The 17,797-nt window shown below is 41.6% G+C and overlaps 1 protein-coding gene across 2 annotated transcripts in view; it reads left to right on the forward strand.

The window, feature by feature from the left end:
• Positions 1–11,949: 11,949 nt before the first annotated feature.
• The window catches only part of LOC126195007 (piggyBac transposable element-derived protein 3-like), a 168,987-nt gene continuing 163,139 nt past the window's right edge, over positions 11,950–17,797 (forward strand). The window contains exon 1 of one of the 2 annotated variants that reach the window (XM_049933429.1): positions 11,950–12,077. The gene's annotated coding sequence lies outside the window, so the exon portion shown is untranslated. The remainder of the gene's footprint in view (positions 12,078–17,797) is intronic. The other variant, XM_049933432.1, reaches the window with a different exon arrangement.

The following is a 17,797-nucleotide window of genomic DNA, read 5'->3' on the forward strand; positions in this document are numbered from 1 at the left end:
TGATGTGAATTTACTACAGCGTGAGTAGGCTGCTTCCCTACACCTCTTTCTCAGATGGACGAACTAACTTCACATTAGCAGTCAGTGATACATGCCGATAATCAGAGAGTCGGCTTCCAGCTATTATCATGATCTATTATTTTAAAGGATTACTGATGGGACAAACCCTTGATTCCAGCGGCCTTAGCTTTTACATATCTACATACAGACCGATTGCTGACGTGAAGTTTGTTTGTCCTGAGGAAAACGGGTTTAAATCCGTCGAAACCGTGGTAAGGGTAATTTGAAAACCACCATTTATTGCAAATGGTTGGCTGTTTGTTACACCTGCTGTTCCTGTAACCGTTGCTGTAGTGCAGCCACGTTCAAAATATTAAAAATAAAATGGAAATATCAGTCGAGAGTCTTCCCACCGCGACATGCCACTCATACGACAAACTCCTTGACGAAACTTTCAATATCCGTGAATGATGGGCCATTGAGTGTGAATTGCCAACCAAAAGAATTAGAGCAATAGAAAAGCACTTTGACGAACTTTGCGAGAATATAATACGCAAATGGACATACAGTGACACTTTTTAATGCAATTATTGACATCAATTCGCAAGTGATCAAAATGAAGCACGTAAGTTTTTAATGACATCTTCTCAAATGTTTCTCTTCTGTTTCCAGCACAGCTAATGTTGATTATAACATAAGTAAGTAAAGTACAAACATAAAATAATGTCCTGTGTGCAAGACTTAGCAGAAATGACGTCGTGTTACTCTGACGCATGTGAAAGATTCCTGATGTATATAACAAAATTTATGGTTGCTACAAAAACTGAGCTTTATTTTTCGAAGCTAAAAAAATGTTTAAAAAATATTTACCTTCTACGTTGAGTGAGGATTGTTATCCAGTTCGTCTGTACCATCAATAGGATGAGGGTGCCCACGAACGTTCTTCGGCCCCCCCCCCCCTCCCCCCCGCTCCACCCAAAAAATCCACCATCAACGTAGCTTCTCGTGGAGATGAAATTGGGCTCGCACACACGCTGCATTCGCGAATGGAACAGGAATAGCCTTCAATCAAAAATGTTCCCTGTGTCAGGCAGAGTTCACAGTGACTCGCAGAGTAAAGATGAAGAAAAGCCGTAGAAAATGAAAAAGGGCAAGGTAATGCTTTTTCTAAAACAATTGACCATTGAGCCCATACAGGAACAACGACAAAGTCACGTAACAGTTAATTTCTGACATGGCCTAGATGGAGACAAACTATCTGAAAGCTGTACAAAAAAACTGATAAATCTTTTAACATATTCAGCACTGCTCGCACACCATATGGCGCGCATGTGTCGCCTTGTGGGCGTTGCTCGTATCGCGTACGGTCGCAACTTTTCCATTCGCTGAAACGTGTTTTCCTGCACGCTGCGCAACTGCTGGCTGTAGGATAGACGTAATAGTTCGGGAAAGGCCGTATTCTAGGGCTCAAATGGAAAAATAAATGTGATGTACACCGCCTCTCCCCAAAACATCAGATAACCACCAAAGAGATTCCTGTACGTTCAAAACGAGATTTGACAACAACAATACCCCCAAACATTGTAATAGACGGTACACGAACAGGACTGGTGTAGATCGTGACAATCAGCTTTATAGCTACTACCCATTCGCAAGCAAAACATGAAGTGGTGGAAAAAAAATTTCATTAGTGTTTTCCAAATGTCTACGTTGAATTGTTTTATTCTGTATAAGGATGTCAGCAAGCAAAACATAGCTCTAGTGAAATTTTTAAAGAAAAGTTGACATGGGTTTGAAGCTGCAGTAGGAGACACTTAATCATTGGAACCAACACCAACCACTAGCCTAGATGGAAATTTTGGACGCCATTTTCCAGTTAAGGTACCAGCCACTGCCAATAAAGTAAATATCACGTGCTACTGTAAAGTCTGCTCTGACGAAGGAAAGAAAGAGACTGGCATGCGCGTAAGGAAAGAAAGCTGATGGTGGTACAAAGACTGCAATGCCGGACTTTGCGTACCACATTGTTTTAAAGGCTATCATTTGGAAGTAAATTATATATTTATATATAAATTACACGCAATAATTTTTGTCATTAAATATGAAATAAATATATTTTTGCTTGAAATCTTCGTAAACAAATGCAAATTTTTGCGCGGGGGGAGGAGGGATTTTTCATGTATTTGGCAACGCTAATGCACCGGTACTGATACGAACATACGAGAATATACGTATAACGAAATATATTCCCAAATCTAAGATGCTAGATATATGCCTTTAAGATGCTTGACTATTTCGTAATTATTCTTAAAATTTTGCTAGAAAATCGCCATTTCGCCTACGCAGTCCAAGAGGAGGGATTGTGCTAATAGTCAAGACCGCAAGTAAGTAACAGTAGGCGATGCCTAGTTTCAGATCATTATACAACCATCTCAGATCTTGTGTAACGACTATATATGCAAAATACTCTAAGTATGAAATTTTACTCTGCGAAATTGTGTTTAGTTTATTGCATTTCTTATTACAAAATGGTTCAAATGGCTCTGAGCACTATGGGACTCAACATCTTAGGTCATAAGTCCCCTAGAACTTAGAACTACTTAAACCTAACTAACCTAAGGACATCACACACACCCATGCCCGAGGCAGGATTCGAACCTGCGACCGTAGCAGTCCCGTTTCTTATTACAGTTTGTATTTTATTTTACATTGACGTCTCTGTTTGTTTCTTAGGTCTATAATGCCTAATATTTTATGTCAATGATTGTTGTTGTTGTGATCTTCAGTTCGAAGACCAGTTTCATTATGCTCTCCAAGCTACTCTATCCTGTGCAAGCCTCTGCATATAGAAATATCTACTGAAACCGACATCCTTCTGAATCTGCTTACAGTATTTATCCCTTACACGCGATATATATTGGAGACAAAGGAAGCGTTCCACAGTCAGCTTCAGTTGCCGATTCTCTAAATTTTCTCAATAGTGTATCTCGTAAACAACGTCGCCTTCCCTCCATGGTTCCCATTTTAGTTCCAGGAGCATCTCCGTAACACTCGTGTGTTGTTCGAACATACCAGAAACAAGTCTAGCAGCGCGCCTCTGAATTGCTTCGAAGTCTTCCTTTAATCCGACCTGATACTGATCCCAAACACTTGAGCAGTACTCAAGAATAGGTCGCAGTAGCGTCTGATATGCGATCTCATTTACAGCTGAACCACACTTTGCCAGAATTCTTCCAATAACCGAAATCGACCATTCGTCTTTCCTGCCACAACCTTCACAAGCCCGTTCCATTTCATACCGCCTAACAACGATACGCCCATATATTTCAACGATGTGACTGTCTCAAGCAGGACACTACTAATGCTGTATCCCAACATTACGGGTTTGTTTTTCCTGCTTATCCGAAATTAACTTACATTTTCCACATTTAGAGCTAGGTGCCATTTATCACGCCATCTAGAAATTTTGTCGGTCTTGTATCCTCCTACAGTCACTCGACATCGCCATCTTACCGTGCACCACATTATCATCAGCAAACAATTGCCGACTGCTGCCCATCCTGTACGCTAAAACATTTATGTATATAGCGAATAATAGCGGTCCTATTACACTTCCATGGGGCGCTCCACACGATACCCTTGTCTCTGATAAACACTCACCATCGAGTATATCTGTGAACCTATTCCATACGCCCGTGCCTTCTCTAACAGCCTGCAGTGGAGCACCATGTCAAACGCCTTCCGGAAATCTAGAAAAATGGAATCTGCCTGCTGCCATTCAGCCATAGTTCGCTGTATATGCGAGAAAAGGGTAAGCTGCGTTTCGCACAATGGTTCAAATGGCTCTGAGTACTATGGGACTTAACATCTGAGGTCATCAGTCGCCTAGAACTTAGAGCTACTTAAACCTAACTAACCTAAGGACATCACACACATCCATGCCCGAGGCAGGATTCGAACCTGCGACCGTGGAAGTCACGCGGTTCCAGACTGAAACGCCTAGAACCGCACGGCCACCACGGCCGGCAGTTTCGCATATATGCCGGGTATAGATAAAGTCCGGGAACACTTTCAAATATTTGTTGCACATGAACCAAACATTGTACAGATATCATACATATGTCTTTTTGAAGAGAAACCCTGAAATTTTTTTTTTTCGTGTATACCGCCACAGCGTAGCTTGGTAATTTGCCGATTGTCAGTGCTAGTCGCAAACATGGCGAGTTTAGGTGCGGAGCAGCTGTTTCATCAAATCGCCTCACCGATCACCATATCTCACTCCGTGTGACTTTTTTCTGTGGGGACACATTAAAAATCTGGTGATGTACCACGTGATGTAGCAGAGCTCCGGGAGAGAATACGGGAAGCGACTGCCACAGTCGACGATGCCATGCTGGGACGGGTATGGCAAGAATTCGATTACCGGGCCACTCATGATTCGAATATTCGAATATAGAATGTTTGCAAAAAAAAAAAAAAAAAGCTTTCAGAGTTTCTCTTCAAAATGCATGTACGACATCTGTACAATGTTAAGTTTTTGTGCAATAAATAACTGAAAGTGTTCCCGGACTTTATGTACACCCTGTATAATTAAGGCAAGGATGGCCAGTGATATCTTCGGTGAGGATTTACACCAGTCTCGAACTCTTGCAGGTATCGGCGAAATGCTGCGAGTAATGGGGATAAGGGGTAAGGGGCACTACATCAGTAGTGAGTGGGTAAGTTGAGGATCTGAGTCTGATCGAAGACGTGATCGAAGTGCGTGCAGTTCTAATCATCAATTTGTCTGGATGGGTTAGTGGTCAGAGTATTTGCCTACTAACCTGGAGATCGTGACTCGAATCCAAATCTAGCACAAATTTTCAACTTTACCCAACGATTTAAGTCAGTGCCCATTCGCAGCCAATGTCTGTAATTTCTTTGTATCTTAATTCATAGTGACTGCTGGATCACAATGGTGTCTGTTCCTTTAGAAAAGTCCGAAAGAGCAGATACCACATGTATATGTATTAGCAAAATGAATCATTGTCAACCGGTAGAGGACCATTTACAGAAAGTAGGGATCGCACAGGACAGCTTGACACTTGCGCAGAAATGCATTCTTTTCTCAGCAATGGGTTGAGTCTGCTCATGTGTTACAAAGCGGCGGTTCTCTTAATTTGCTGTTGCCTTCTATGTCGTGCATTTCGTTCGTTAGAAGAGACCGTCCCAGCTGTCCCTGCGCTCATTTTCTCGTTCAGTAATTTAGTCAGAGCCTACTGACGAAGTTAGTGGTCGTATTGGCGTAACCTATTATTAACAGTCGCTTAAAAGTTATGGTTGTGAGCAGGCTTCGGTGCATGGTGGCTGTTCACAGCAGAAGCACCACCCCTACCGTTGCACGCTCACCTAACATGCTGTCTGCTGGGTCAAGTTATTTTGTGCGCTCTACACAGCCTCATCAAGGTCGAAAGCCGGGTGTGTTGTTATTTCATAGTGCAAGCACTTGAAGTGATTGCGGATTAAGGAATGTGGTTTCAAAAGGTACCATAAAAAACCGGTTATTACATGCGATCGAGACGACACAGCTTCAGGACAGGCATACTGCATCACATTCTTACTAAAAAAAAGAAAAAAATGAGACATCAGAATTACAGTGGCCCGTGATTTGTTCAGGTAACCGAGTCATGCGTAGCAGGAACGTACCTTCCCTTTAATCTCCTCCAGGTGCTAAGGAGCTCGGCATTCCCACGTCTAGCTGTGGCTGCCATCTGCAGATTAGAATGAGAAACACGTGGAATTTCCCACTGCTGCCAGCAGTCGCACTGGCAACAATTGACGTACTATTATATGTGTGTTGTGTGCTCAATTTAATTGCAGGAAGACTTCGTTTTGGAGTTATTTCGTGGTTTTGTTTGTATGTTTGCAGATAATGGCGTTTGTAAGTAACACCACGGTATTTATTTGATATTTTATGCAATCTTCTTGATTTTAACTCATGGAAGAAAATTTATGGTCCATTATAACACATCAAAAATATGTTGTAAATGTGTGGGAATATTTGCTCCCGCGCTCCAAGCTGCCCATATGCCGAGTACTGTTTCACATTTTTACTGCAGACAATATACCTGTTTCTTGAGGTATTATTGTGCATATTCACTTATCTTAGGTATTTCTCATTACAAAATTACTTTGCCAGAGAGTCAGACATGCTAGGGTATCTCTTCTCATTCCTGAGGATGAGTGTGTTTCCGACATTGAACACGACAATGTTTCAGCAGATGAGGAAAATAATATAGTGAACGTCCACCCACAGTCTGCAGTTACTTTTCGACATGTGCGCTTAATATTAGATACGTTTCAGTCCATGGAGTGTATTATGCCTCTGCATGTTCTCCCACAGAGTCGACAAAAATTACAGCAGTGAGTGATACTGATAAGAGCTCTGAAACTGGTTGGGATGAAACACTGCTTCAGTGTTTAGACATAGATTGTTAGAGTAAGCTTAGTATTGCCAAAGAAAGTATTCTCTAAAACGAATCGACCATATGAGTATTTTCTTGGCACCTTCAGTGAAAATATCATTCAGAATATTGTTGAACAAACAACTTGTATGCATCCCAAGAGTAACAAATTTCCAATTGAGTGGACACGACAGACTCTGAAATCAAAGCATTTATTGGTTTGCTTATCGTTATGGACATCCACAAATTGCCACATTTACCAAATTACTGGAGTCTAGATACTCTTTTGCATTTTGAATCAGTGTAGAAAGTGATTACTCTGGGAAGGTTCAAAAACTATTTAGAAAACCATCTCAGTGATAATTCGCAGGCAATGGGGAAAGGTGCTCCTGTGTATAATAAATTACATAAAGTGAGGCCACTAACTGATGCTGTAAATAATAATTTCTTAGAGGCATATAATCATTCAGGCAGGTTATCCATTGGTGAAGCTATGATACCTTTCAAGGGACGACAGAGTATAAAAAATATGTCCAAAAAGGCTATAAAAAGAGGTTAAAAGTTCTGGCGCGTGGTTATTGCTAAGACAGACAATCTACTGCAATTCCAGATCTATTTTGGAAAAGGGGAAGACAATAATGCCAATATTGCTCTTTACAAAAGGGTTGTATTTGAATTGTGTTCACCTTTGAAAAACAGTAAATATGTTGTTGCATTTGACAAGTATTTCACTTCGTACGCCCTAATGAAAACACTTTAGGATAATGGAATATATTCTGTAGGTACTGTAAGAACCAGCAGAAAATGTTTTCCAGAAATGATAATGAAAAACAAACTTTCACGAGGCGAGTTCAAGGCACAGATCAAAGATTCAGTCGTTGCGATAAAGTGGCAAGACACAAGAACAGTAAGAGTTCTGGCTACAGCAACATCTCTCAGAATTTAACATTCATTTCCAGAAAAAGAAGAGATGGTTCCATGTGTAGCACAGCTTGTCCGAATCCAAACGTTCATACAACAGTGTGATGGGCGGTGTGGAACTCTTCGATCAGAAGCGAGAACAGTATGAAGTTGGACGGTGATCTCCAAATGGTGGCACAGAATTTTTTATTTTCTAGTTGATGCTGCTATTGTGAATGCGTTTATAATGCACGCGGCTGTCACAGGATATGGCGAACAGATAACATTCCATTCATCGTTAACAATTACTGTCAGAATTCTGGTCAAAGAAACGACATGGACGTACACCTGTACTTATCTGAAAAAAAGCAGTAGCATTGGTGTCCATGATGATCTCAGACTTTTAAATGTGGGTGAACGTGTGCCGAAGAAAATTGCGAAATATGGCGTTACCAAGAAAAGAAGAAAACAGAACAAGAATAATAGGCTCAAATTGCAATGTCGCTTTGTGTGATCCAAGTTTCAGGCTGTTCCATAACATCTAATTAAATTTTCATTAATATTTTGTGAATAAAAGATAATCTAACAAGCACGTTTTGCAGTGCCAATTTTTATAATAAAAAGTTTTTTAAAAATTTGATAGTCATCTCACGGTCCAAGGGAAGCCATTTCCCACATAAATTTTCAAAAAGATAGGGCCTAATTTTTTTTTTCTTTTTGCATGGGTTGGATAGGTGGTTCATAGCAAGTCATTGAACCACCAACTGTCATCCGCAGCCAGCTCCACGAAATGGATAATCCGTGTATTCATACACATTTCATTGTGAATGAACATTGTCAGAGCGGCAGAGTGTGAGAAGTATTGCCACGGAAGTACTGGTTGACACAGATGTTGCCATGCAATACGAAACATTCTCCACTGCTGGTAGACAACTCAGCAACGCCTCAACGATACCTTGGCAACTGCTTGCAACGGTCCGCTCCATCAGCAATATTGCCCGGCCTTCTCACAATTGTCTCGTGTATTGCAGCCACATTGCAGCAATATTTAAAACAACATTATTGTATCAACAAAATTACATAAAATATAGCCTGCGCAAACGAACCATTAGAACACTGGATTATAGGCTATCTCCCCCAACCACCTGTTTCTCAGGGTTAAACATGACGGTGTTTCCACCCTGGTAGATCTACAGTTTGCCAGATAATATGTGATTTGCATGCATTGTAAATAAATACCTGGTGGTTATAATTAAAGAACGTCTCTTCACGGAGGTCCAGTGTGGACTGCAATTACCGTATGGGAACGAAACTTGGTAGATACTCTAATGCGTTAATATCGAACCGATTTCCACTGAAAAAAAGGTAATTACAATTTTGGCCACCAGATGTGATGCTGGCAGTGCAAGAAAGACATATAGAAACGTTCGAATGGATTAGGAATGGGGCGTGGACAGGGAAGGTCAGATAAGTGAGAAAGGTATAACGTTGATTTCAGTATTAACCGCCGCTTACGCAGTTTGTTTTGTCGACGAGATGCTGCATACGTAACAGTTGCTCGCAACAGTTCCGGTGGGATATGAGCAACGTGTTCCTGTGTAGTGGCCTTCAGATCGGGAAGTGACTGACGTGTCCCTGGTAAACGCTTTCTTCTAGATATCCGCAGAAATAAAAGTCATATGGATTATGATCAGGTGGTCTCGCAGGGCATGTATCTGGAAAACCTCTGGAAATAACAATTGGAAGCTTTCACTGGTCGAGTGACAATAGTTTCTGGTTCAAATGGTTCAAATGGCTCTGAGCACTATGGGACTTAACTGCTAAGGTCATCAGTCCCCTAGAACTTAGAACTACTTAAACCTAACTAACCTAAGGACATCACACACATCCATGCCCGAGGCAGGATTCGAACCTGCGACCGTAGCGGTCACGCGGTTCCAGACTGTAGCGCCTTTAACCGCTTGGCCACACCGGCCGGCAATAGTTTCTGTCCCATCTAGCATGAAAACAGTACTTTTTACGCAGTTGCGCTCTTCCAAAGCGGGAATCAGATGCTGTACAAGGAGGTCTCCATAACGTGCAGACGTCATGGTACACGCGCCCTCTGAGTGTATTCTCTCAAAAAAAAGGGGGGGGTGGGTGGGATACACTGCACCTTGTAGTGTAAAATGTCCTCCGTCACTCCACAGAACACTGCCCAGCCATGTGTCATCAACTTCGATCCATGCTGGAAACCAAGGAGTAACTTCAGAACGTAGCTTAAGATTATGAAGCTTCAGTCGTTGCATAATCTGGATCTTGTAGGGGTACCAGTGTAAAATAGACCACAAGACTTTCCGTACAGTTGGCCTTGGGATGGACAATTCTCGTGACACTACACGAGCACTAACACTAAACGGAGCACGTGTTCCATGTCCGTTACAGCAACAGCAATCTCGTCAATAGCTTCCACCGGGATAGGACGCCTTCCTCTTCCACACATGTTTTCCAATTTCCTTATCGTCTTCTTTAAACCATTTAAAGAGATTGGGCTTCCCCTCAGACCTATCAGAAGACGATATTCGCTTAATGCAACATAGTTCACGTAAAACAGTTTCACTAACAGCACACAGTCTTCCTTCTCGATAGGCATACTTTTCACTCACGTTATGGCTTGTCAAAGGACAGTGTGGATGTCATGCCGTCAGGCAAGCTGTGTACAGTGCCGTTTTGCACCTGGTGGCCACAATTAAAACTAATTTTTCCCAGTGTAAATAGGTTCCGCATAACGCATTAGCGTATCTACCCAGTTTCGCTGCCGTACGATAATTGCAGCCCACACTGGACTTCCGTGACTGGCTGTTATTTATTTATAACCAACCGATAGTTGCCTCTACTAAACTTCCAACCCTCGTACAGTGGAATGTGTTCATTGCGTCCGTGCGACAGCGCAACTACACTACTGGCCAATAAATTGCTACACCAAGAAGAAATGCAGATGATAAACGAGATATTCATTGGACAAATATATTATGCTAGAACTGACATGTGATTACATTTACATGCAGTTTGGGTGCATAGATCCTGAGAAATCAGTACCCAGAACAACCACCTCTGGCCGTAATAACGGCCTTGATACTCCTGGGCATTGAGTCAAACAGAGCTTGGATGACGTGTACACGTACAGCTGCCCATGCAGCTTCAACATGATACCACAGTTCATCAAGAGTAGTGACTGGCGTATTGTGACGAGCCAGTTGCTCGGCCACCATTGACCAGACGTTTTCAATTGGTGAGAGATCTGGAGAATGTGCTGCTCAGGGCAGCAGTCGAACATTTTCTATATCCAGAAAGGCCCGTACAGGACCTGCAACATGCGGTCGTGCATTATCCTGCTGAAATGTAGGGTTTCGCAGGGATGGAATGAAAGGTAGAGCCACGGGTCGTAACACATCTGAAATGTAACGTCCACTGTTCAAAGTGCCGTCAATGTCAACAAGTAGTGACCAAGATGTGTAACCAGTGGCATGACATACCATCAAACCAGGTGATACGCCAGTATGGCGCTGACGAATTCCAATGTGCATTCACCGCGATGTTGCCAAACACGGATGCGACCATCATGATGTTGTAAACAGAACCTGGATTCATCCGAAAAAATGACGTTTTGCCATTGGTGCGCCCAGGTTCGTCGTTGAGTACACCATCGCAGGCTCTCTTGTCTGTGATGCAGCATCAAGGGTAACCGCAGCCATGGTCTCCGAACTGATAGTCCATGCTGCTGCAAACGTCGTCGAACTGTTCGTGCAGATGGTTGTGTTTCAAACGTCCCCATCTGTTGACTCAGGGATCGAGACGTGGCTGCACGATCCGTTACAACCATGCAGTTAAGATGCCTGTCATCTCGACTGCTAGTGATACGAAGCCGTGGGGATCCAGCACGGCGTTCCGTATTACCCTCTAGAACCCACCGATTCTATATTCTGCTATCAGTCATTGGATCTCGAGCAGCTATGTCGCGATACGATAAACCGCAATCGCGATAGGCTACAATCCGACCTTTAGCAATTTCGGAAACGTGATGGTACGCATTTCTCCTCCTTACACGAGGTATCACAACAACGTTTCACCAGACAACGCCGGTCAACTGCTGTTTGTGTATGAGAAATCGGTTGGAAACTTTGCTCATGTCATCACGTTGTAGGTGTCGCCACCGGCGCCAACTTTGTGTGAATGCTCTGAAAAGCTAATCATTTGCATATCACAGCATCTTCTTCCTGTCGCTTAAATTTCGCGCCTGTAGCACGTCATCTTCGTAGTGTAGCAATTTTAATGGCCAGTAGTGTACGTTACGAGGCTTCCCACTGCACATTCGTTATAGCGGATATAACTGCAGTGGGCACGCGGCCAACCCGACAGAAGGGCCATTGTTGGCGCCATTGTGGCAGGAGCAGCGGCAGCAGCAGCAGCGTGTGGATTCCCGGCCGGATATCCGCCTCGCTGTTTACGTTCTCTGCGCGCCGCGCGTGACGGATGCTGGCTGCTTGATGTAATGGCGTGAGGGGAGGGGAAAGGGGGGGGGGGGGCGTCGTGCAGCCGACGCCTGACCCGCAATCCACACGGGCGTCCGAGCCACGGCGGACGGCTACCTGGAAGCCGCGTGCAGGATACGGCATACCAAAGCTGGACGGGGTCATCCGGGAGCACGCGTGATTCACTGCTGACAGCCTTACGACTCTGCACAGGCAAACTGCGGTAAGTAATGCCGTGCGGCTTAATCTGCCATCTAACCTGCGTGTATCAGGTGATATATCCCTCTAGAATCGGCTCGTAAGAGTTCATTCATGACACGGAATAGGTGATTCAGGTTGATGCCGCGCCTCTTCCAGAAAGCCTTCGATAAAGTTCCGCACAATCGTCTGGTAAAGTACATCCGCATGGAATGTTAGAGCAGACATACGATTGTATTGAAGGCTTCCTTGCACACAGAACCCCCTATGTCACTCTTAATGTGGATGTATTGTCAAAGGCAAAGGTAGCGTTTGGCATATCACATTGTTGTGTGGTAGGGACGCTATTGTTCAGGGTAACTCCAAACTCCGTCAACAAAATTTCGGAGGGTGTTCAGGGATATTTTTTGACTGTTTTGGTATTAAGGACCAGTAGTTAGTTACACAGTCTCATATGCATTGCTTCCCAACTCAACATCCGTTTTTCTCAATGCTTTAAGGGTACAGGAATGAATACGATATCGTTAGAAAGGTTTTTTAACCATGCAGATTTTACGCTGAAACTTACTGTTTGCGGAAAATTTTAAAATAAAAGAGGCTTAATACTATCATAGGCATAGGGTATCAAGAATTCCCAGCTTCATACCTATATTTTATAAAGCTAACTGATTAATCACGAGACTCCATTTTCATATGATTTTGTTACAAATTCCATTTTATCTGTTTCAAAGAACTTATTAACTGCATAGTTTGCATACAGCATTGTCATAGACAATAACTGTGACCACTGTGGTTGTCCATTATCTCTGCCCCTCGTACAAGCTGACTTTTCTAAACGAATATACTTTCCGAAATAACAAACATATCTGTCAGTGTCACCTTGAATTGTGATTTGCCTATTGCTATTATGGCCGAACGTGCTTACTGTACTTGTAATTGTGTCGCTACTGGCAATTCCTAATCTCTGTCCGTCGTACAAGCCAGAACAAACATACCGAATGCAAAACACATTTTTGGGCACATGGAAACGTATGAAAAAGGATGTATCATAAATTCATTATTATTATTCGGTACATTCTGTAAACATGTTTTTTTTTTCAATTGCCACAACTACCCACAAAAGACTATCCTAAAAACTACACTTATTCCAGATCCGGTCAGTATTTAAAGCTATAAAAGAGTGAAAGTTTCGCAAAAGTTGCCTAGTTACTGATTCATGATCTGAAGTGGTTTTTCAGAGAACGTCACAAGTCACAATTTTTTGTTCATTTACTTAAATTACCTAATAAAGCAATATGTTTCGAGGTTCAGACCTCATCTTCAAGCTACAATGGCAATACGAAAAAAGTTTAACACATGCACACATAAATATTAAAGCTATACATTATTATCATGGAAAGTACTGTGGTCATCCTGTGGAGAAACAGAAGGGTGAACTAATGTAAGGGAATATTTACTTTGTTTCTTAGTCTGCTGTTCACATATTTTCTTGAAAAATAATCATTCACTATGGATATGTGAATGGCTGTCTTCTTGTGGTGTGTTCAGTTACATCCATTGCTATGACTCCTTGGATTGTCTTAATCACTGTTTATTATTTTGTAAAAGGCACTTAAAACACGTCATCACAAGCAACTACTGTGCAGCAGAAACAAGATGGCTATTCCGTTTGTAATGACCCAAAAATATCGTGTTGTTATGTTGTATGTTAGGGGTCATTTCAGACAAATAATCAAGCTGTTTAAAAACCATAGATATCATAATCACCAACGACTTAAGGAAGAAACTAGAGCATGACGTGTTACAACCAGCTGAGAAACTGAGCAAGTCAGAAATTTATAAAGTGAAATGCAGTAATTGCAACATCACCAAATGGACATAAATTTTATAACTCGTTTTAAAGAACGTATTTAGTGTTTCGGGCCCAATAAAGCTATCGAATCAGCTATAGCGAAACAGAGAGGCTAAACAGGGCACAGTGTTGCAGTAAAGAAGGACTTTACCAAACGACACCACACACTAGAGAAGATCTAGTAAGCCGACATATTGGAGGAAATGACTGAAAGTGGAACGAAATTACAAGTTTCGCGAACTCGTGTTTCTTCAACTTCAATCCAATGCTGTTAAAACAGAGAACACGTAACAGTTAAGAATATATACGAATCTGTGCTACAGTAGCTATATCTTATTAACTGTTTAAAATAACTTATACTGTTGTTATTAACATTACAGTCTCTCTTACTGTATTATGTTTTGTCCATCAACGTCAAACATGCGTCAGCAAAGTGTGCAGAAGACATTGCAAGTGAGAATCGACACAGCAGTAGTTAAATCGAGATAATCTGTGCTTTGACCGCCATCTTGTTCCCACTGCCCAATAGAGTCGATCGTGATGACGTTTTTGAAGTGTCCTTTGCATATTCTAGCAGCCAACTTAACACGCCATAAGAAGAGTCATTTCATATGACCATGTGTATGATTATTTTAAAAAAAATTATGTGAACGGCAGACTAACGAAGTAAATATTACTTCATACTAGATTATCCTTCTCTTTCTCTGCAGAGTGGCCGCAACGCACGCCAAGACTGTAAAGAACATTTTAATATCTATGTGTACTTCCGTGAAACGTATCTTGCATTGCCATTGCAGCCTGAATATGAGTTTTGTTCCTCGAAAAACGTTCCTTTATTACATAATTTAAGTAAATCAACAAAAACTGGTGACTGGTAGCGATCTAGAGAAATTTTTTTTATATTCTTTAAACAGTCAAGGTCGATTAAGAGTCAACATGGCTTTAAATTGTAGTTATGATCTATCAACATGGCTTTAAATTGTAGTTATGATCGTTCCGGTTTTTTTAGCCGAATTACATTTCTTTCTGTGAAAATACCTCACATAGTTAAAAAAAAACAATTGTATGAATATTAAACTCAGATGGAAACCCAGTATTAAGTAAAGAAGTGAAAGCTGAAATGTGGGAGTAGTATATAGAGGAGCTGCACAAGGGGAATTAATATGAAGGAAATATTACAAAAGGGAAGAGGACCTAGATGAAGATCAATTAGGAAGTATGATACTGCAAGAAGAATTTTACAGAGCACTGGAATACTGAAGTCGACACAAGGGCCCTGGGTACACGACAGTCCCTCGGAATTACTGACATCCCTGGTGTGCAATATGTGTGAGATACGTAAGATACTCTCACATTTCAAGAAGAACGTAGTAATTCCAATTCTAAAGAATGCAGGTGCTGACAGATTTGAATATTGCCGAACAATCAGTTTAATAAGTCACGGTTGCAAAATACTAACACGAATTATTTACAGAAGGATGGCAAAACTGATAGAAGCCGACCCGAGGGAAGGTCAACTTGGATTCCATTTAGGAACACGCGAGGCAATACTGACCCTACGACTTGTCTTATAAGATAGGTTAAGGAAAGGCATACCTACTTTACAGCATTTGTAGACTTAGAGAAAGCTGTTGAGAATGTTGACTGGAATACTCTTTGAAATTCAGAAGGTAGCAGGGACAAAATACAGGGAGCGAAAGGTTATTTACAATTTGTACAGAAACCAGACGGCAGTTATAAGAGTCTAGAGGCATGAAACGGAAGCAGTGACTGAGAAGGCAGTCTGTACACTGAGTAAGCAGAAACGGAAACCAAACAAAAATTTGGAAATGCAATTAAAGTTCTCGGAGAGAAATAAAAACTTTGCCCATGACATTGCAAAGGACTTGGTAGAGCAGTGGAAGGGAATGTACGTAAGATGAACATTAATAAAAAGCAAAACAGGGTAATCAATTGAAATCGAATTAAATTAGTTGATGCTGAGGGAATTAGAATAGGAAACGACGTAGAGAGGTATTAAATGCAGAGTTACAGTGGCAAGAAAGGTTTTGAGGAAGAAGAGTTTGTTAACATCGAGTATAAAACAGTTAGGAAGTCTTTTCTCAAGGTGTTCGTGTGGAGTGCAGCCTTAAATAGAAGTGAGAAGTGAAACGAGGGCGATAAACAGTTCAGAGAGAAAGAGAATAGAAGTTTTTGAAATGTGGTGCTATAGAAGAATGCTGAAGATTAAATAGGTAGTTCATGTAATAATGTATTGAATAAAATTGGGGAGAAAAGAAATTTGTGGCATAACTTGGCTAAAAGGAGGGGTCGGTTGGTACGAAACATTCTGAAACATCAGGAGCTAATCAGTTTAGTATTAGAGGGAAGCGGTGGGGGGGGGGGGGCGGGGGGGGGGGGACAGAAATAGTAGAGGGAGACGAAGAGATGAACACAAGGAGCATCTGCGATAATTATTCAGAGATGAAGTAGCTTCCACAGGACAGAGTAGACTGCAGAGCTGCATCAAACCAGTCTTCAGACTGAACACCGCCACAACAGCAGCAACATCAAAAACAACAGCAATAGTTAAAATGACTGTATTATGCGGTCATCAAACCTAACACAATAGGATTCGCAAGCCGCCTTACGGTATGTGAAGGAATGTACGCCTGGTACCGCTGTTTGTCTCCCCTCCGCCCGCCCCCTTCCCCATTCCCCTCGCTCCCTGCCTATTTCTTTTGCGAATGACACGTGGAGAGAACGGTTATCGGCAAACATCTATATCGGCTCTAATTTCTGTGATTTTCTCGTTGTGATCATTTCGCATGCCTTGTACTATAAAGTACTCTCTTTGGTTATGGGGACAGTAAATCTTTTTGTGTTGCATAACTCCTCTCTTGTAATGACTACCACTGGAGTTTGAGTAGCATCTGCGTGATGCTCTCGCGCCGATTGGATGATCCAGTGACGATACGCACCGCTCTTCGTTGGGTCTTCTCTATCTCTTCTTTTGATCCAAGCTGGTAATGGCCCCACACCGACCAAAAATACTGAAGAATCGTTCGAACAAGTATTTTTTAAGCCACTTCTTTCGTGGATAAATTACGTTTCCTTATGAGTCTTCCAATGAAGTCTGGTATCTGATTTTCCTACAATCTATTTTATGCGGTGATTTGGCTTCATTGTTTCCCGGACGAATACTCCTGGCTATTTTATGGTAGTTACTGTTTCCAGTGAGATGTAGATAGCAAAATTGTATACTAGTTGATTTCTTTTCCTGTTTATGGGCAATACACACCATTTATTTAATTTCAGGCTCAGCTGACAATCCCTGCACAAATGATTGATTCTCTATAGGTTTTCCCTTTTACATTTTGTGTTTCATGGAGTTCCAGAGTTCTTGCAGTATTTTCTGTTTTTTTTTTTAATTTTATTTCAGCAGTTTGCTCACTATTAAAGCTATACGATAAGCAATATCATAACGTATTTAAATTTTGGTAACTAGTCGAAGTGGGCTAATTATTTGGAAATTGATACTTTTGTTTCTAATGAACTGATAGTGATGGTGGAAAATAGTGATTCTTTTACAGTTCTATTTTTCGAAAACAATAGCTTCCTTTCACTAGTCGTATTACGACACACACTTCCATGGTCTCACTTTATTCTTAATTTGTCTCTCGTCTACATCTTAAATTTGGTAAGTTATGTATTGATAGTGTGTTATATCATCGTGGTAAACTTGCTCTGCACACAGTGTGTAGGTTTTATGCTCAGCACTGTTTCATGTTTTCATTAATACATACCAACATTCAGTGAACGCATACAGAAGCTGTATGCCTGTCCATTCTTCATCAGTAAACATATCCATACTGTTATGTATCATAGTTAACGTACAGGTCACACTCCCAAGA

Source organism: Schistocerca nitens, chromosome 7, assembly GCF_023898315.1.
Source record: "Schistocerca nitens isolate TAMUIC-IGC-003100 chromosome 7, iqSchNite1.1, whole genome shotgun sequence".
NCBI classification, from domain to species: domain Eukaryota; kingdom Metazoa; phylum Arthropoda; class Insecta; order Orthoptera; family Acrididae; genus Schistocerca; species Schistocerca nitens.